Here is a 4911-nt window from a genome sequence, read left to right as displayed (position 1 = left end):
TTTTAATCTTAGCCATTCTGACTGGTGTGAGATGGAATCTCAGGGTTGTTTTGATTTGCATTTCCCTGATGACTAAGGATGTTGTACATTTTTTCCGGTGTTTCTCAGCCATTCGATATTCCTCAGTTGAGAATTCTTTATTTAGCTCTGTACCCCATTTTAGTGGGGTTTTTTGAATTACCGAACCACTCTTAATGCTGGTAGCAGCTACATCCATTTCCTGGAGGAAGCCATCGACCGATTTCTGCAGCTCATAGTAGAAATGGAGTCTGAGAGCAGGGGAATCTTCCTTGGATATAGCCAATGGCAAATTTGCAATGTTATTTCTAGATATGAAGACTCTCAGACAATTCGTGATCATTCTAATGATAAATCAAATTTATTAAAAATGATATTTCTCTTGTTTGTAACTAAGAACCTTATGCAAAACTGTCGAAAACTGGTTCAAATTAACCATCTCTATAGTGCTTTGGTTCTTTTAGAATGCATCTATTCTTCTTCGTACCTACCCTCTGCTCCTTGGTTTAACAGGGATGTAGCTGTTGATTGTTTTAATGATCCACGTTCCCCTTTGTGCATGCAGTACAGTGCGCGAAGCAAGGACATTTCTATGTCAATTTATCTGCTTTACAGGCTAGCCACAGTAAGAGACATATCCACTCTTACTCCGATACTGAAAACTGCTTAATATGAAAGACACCCCCCCCCCCTTTTGGGAAAGCCAAGCTTCTACCTTGTTCAGCATTGATTTAAAGAGATACTTGGCTTTTAAGTTTTACATGCAGGAATATATTGCTTGTTAAACACATCCCCTCCATAACCCTCCCACCTCCTCCATTTTCTCATCTCTTTGCCCTCTCTTTTATCTCACCTTTTCCTTTGTCCCTCTGTAACTCTTGGACTTGTCCATTCATGTCATATACACATCTATGACTTTATGTGTATATTTAAAAACTAGAGACCACAGAGGAGGGAAAACACATGATATTTGTCATTGTAAAACTGGTTTAATTAAGTTATTATGATGAACTTCAGTTGTTTTCATTTTCCTCCAGATGGCATGAAGTCATTCTTTTTTTATGGTTGTAAAATCTATTTTATATATATATATATATATATATATATATATATATATATATATATATATACCATATTTTTCCTGTCTACTCCTCTGTTGTTGGACATTTAGGTTGGACCATAATTTAGCTGATGTGAATAGCGTTGCAGTGAACATTGATGCTCTGGTGTGTCTATAGTACGTTGACTTGGAGTCCTTTGGGCGAAAACTCAGGAATGATACAGTTCATCAAATGGAAGATTTATTTTTACTTTTTGAGAAGATGCATAACAGTGTTCATAGTGACTGGACTAGTGTACACTTCTACCAGTGGCATTTAAAGCTTTACTTTTGTCCAGCATTTGCTCTTATTTTTTTTCTCTGTGGTGGCTATTCTCCAATTCACAATGAGTGGCTAATAGCGCACATTCCCTATTCATTTTATCCACTTTTCCCTTTACTTTTACTCTTTACTGTCTTGGGAACCATTGCAAAACTTTCTTAATCACAGTCTTGACTGAACTTGTTAGGTACCACTGTGTCAATTATATCTTTTAAGAAGCATCAGGTTTTAACTGATACCATCAAATCTTGTCAAAAGTGAAGTTCATGATATTGACATTGGTGATGAATATTTTGCATTTCATTTTTCTAATTCCCTGCCAAAGTCCGGTATAGGAAGGTGCCACTCACTGCTGCTTTGCTTCTTCTGTGTACAGCGATGGAAGTATTTTAGTTTCTCCTTTAGGTCCCTTTTCTATAGTAATGGACAATAAACCTTTTTCTTTTTTTTTTTTTTTGTGGGTTGTAAGATCATCTGTGTTCCACAAATATTTCCTTTAAAAGATGCTTTCTATTTTATATTAGAGTTAAATATTGTGCCTAATCACATGAGCAAATTTTTATTTTAAAATTTATCACCATGTTGTCTGTCAGTCTGTCTTATTCTATGATTGTAATTTCATGCACAAATTGGCAAAGATATCAAGGGGATGGCTGCATTTATATTACTATTTTAATATCTAACCAAATGTTAGCATTTAAAATCCCAACCCCCACCAACCGAAAGGAAAGCGGGTATTACTTGGATGACACGGTACAATTTCACCTCAGTGTCCTCTCTTAATTAATTTCAAGGTACAACCCAAAGGGACCATGAAAAGGTGAAATGAAAATAAAACACTTCAAGCCTGTTCTATTTTTTTTTCTCCCTGAACTCAATATCTCCAAAATTGGAAGTCAGAATCCAGGTGTTAGCATAGTATTTGCCTCAGGAGATGTGAGAGTAGAGGTCATACTGTAGAATACCACTAAAGCATGAATATTGCATGAGGGATTAATTGCTCAGAGTGTGTGAGAATTATGACAGTAATATGCAGAGTCTGAGCAATCATCATTGTGGGGAAAATGGTTGCATGTCTCCAAACACATGAGTGCTTTAAAATAGTGATGAAAAAGATAATAGCTTCTTTCCTCATGAATGGTAGAAGACATTACAGGGGGACATAATCAGCAATAGGCTTCATTATGACACTTCACCAAAGTTCCTTACAGTTTACATTTGGAAAAATATAGTAATTGAGTCTCTGTTTAAAGAATAACCAAGGGATAGCATGAGGTGTGCCCAGATTTAGTGGCATACTGTCCAGTCAAGTTTGCTTATTTTGTGGATTTATAATGATAATGTTGTACATTGAAGATCTACTTTATCATCCAAAGCTTGAGGCACAATTAAACCTTAAGTACTAAATGGTAATTCAATTATGTTCTTTCCATCCTATTTGCTATGGCAGTCAATTGAAATAATTTGTCTTGGAACAGTGTTTTTGTTTCTAGGTGGGGAGGGGGACATAGAAAATGCTTCTCCCTCCAAAAACCCCATATCACATCCTTCCAGGGAGGTTATGAAAATATTTAATGTAAACTTTAAAATTTACCACTAGGAAGGCTAATACTTTTGTCATATAAATCATGGCAAAAAAAAGCTGAAGGGAACTTCTAGGCTAAAGAAACTATACAGAAGATCAACTCTGCTCTCTGCCTCCCAGGGTTTCCATTATGGAGAAGTGAGGAAAGTTTCAGAATACAAAATGTAGAAGCTGAAGCTCTGGACATGGGAGGAAAACATCACACTTAAGAGTGGGGTTAGGTTAAAAAGAAGGTAGAATCAGATTCCAATGGCCTGGATCCTGAGTGGCAGGACTCACATGGATGTCATGATTATCCTTCAGTTTGCTGGGAAGTTCAAGTTAACAGAGACTCTCTGAGCAACTTACTTAACAGAAGATCTTCCTCAATTTGATTTCTCTCTTTCTTTTGCACAGACTATTTTTGGTAATATAGAACTGACCTTTATATAATGGCCTGTTTGAGGCTAGAGGAATTCTTTATTGTACTTCAGAATTCTATTCCATTTTCTGGGGCATGAGAGAGGAATTAACAGAAATATGTAGCCCTTTTAATTTGATTTTGTGCAATCTGGGATAAGAAAATATTCACCAATACGTGGAGTCATCTATCGCATCTATTTTCTCTCACACTAAATGTTTTTTCTTTTGTCTTTGAATTTTTCACTAATCTTGTTAGAAGATGTAACATTCAGAAGTTCCAGGCAAGTGTTAAACACATCCTTGGGTTCGAAGCTAGCATGTTTTAAGTTGAGAAAATGATAGAGAGAATCTCAGAAAAGGATGCAGAAATTGCAAGTCATGTAATCATCTCATAGTTTGAGGAGTATTGGTTTTATTTTTGTTTCCATTTCAATCCCAATATCTCACCCCACCAGTGAAATATATATGTATGTATGTATATATATATATATATATATATATATATATATATATATATATGTGTGTGTGTGTGTGTGTGTGTGTGTGTGTGTATACATATATACACACATATATTATTCAATAGCCTGGGAACTTGTATCAGCTGAGTTCACAAGCCAAATGTCACATTAACTTCGAGAATATATATATTTTAAGGGATAGCGGGACAGTTTAGAGATTAAGAGTACTTTCTGCTTTTGCAGGGGACTCAGGTTAGTTCTCAGCACCCACCTGCATGGTCACAACTGTCTGCCACTCTAGTTACAAGGGAGCTAATACCCACTTCTGGCCTCTGTGAGTAGTGGGCACCAGGTACACATGTGGTATACATACATACATATTAAAAGTATTATATTTTTCTTTACATTTTTTAAGTTGATGAGAGTCCTGACAGTAAATGGTCTCTAAAAATGTCAATTTTGTTTTTCTAGTTGTTAGAAATGCCTCCTTGGATATGGATATAGATCACAGTGAATCCTCTTCTATAATGCAGTAATGCTAGGTGTGGAAAGACTCTTTACTCATGGCTGCATTCTTCAGCTTAGGAAGGATGGGAGAAATACAGAATCCAGAAATATCAATAGGCAAAAGATCAGAATCCCAACATGAAGGCCCCCAAACAGATATTTATGTACTGAGGAGAAACAGGGAAATTTGATGTGGCAGGTTGGAGTCTAGCCCAGTATTTACCACCAATGTTCTAAAGGATGATAATATATCTTTCAGAATAAGAGGATGTTTGGGTGTCAAGATATGTAACTCTCTACCATCTTGATAGAGTCATGACTTCTAAGCACTTATTGAGATGGACATCATGGCACAAAAATGAAGAGTTAAATTCCACTGCATATGTCAGATCTTAACAGAATAAACTGTAAGCTAGCCTGTGGTCTGGCGAAAGTTCTAATGATCCAGACACACACAGTGTAAATTGCAAAGCTTCTGTAAGGCAAAAGACACTGTCAATAAGACAAAAAGGCCACCAACAGATTGGGAATGGATCTTTACCAATCCTAAATCAGATAG

The sequence above is a fragment of the Mus pahari genome, chromosome 1, assembly GCF_900095145.1.
Source record: "Mus pahari chromosome 1, PAHARI_EIJ_v1.1, whole genome shotgun sequence".
In the NCBI taxonomy this organism is placed as follows: domain Eukaryota; kingdom Metazoa; phylum Chordata; class Mammalia; order Rodentia; family Muridae; genus Mus; species Mus pahari.
Note: the sequence above shows the minus strand (reverse complement) of the source record.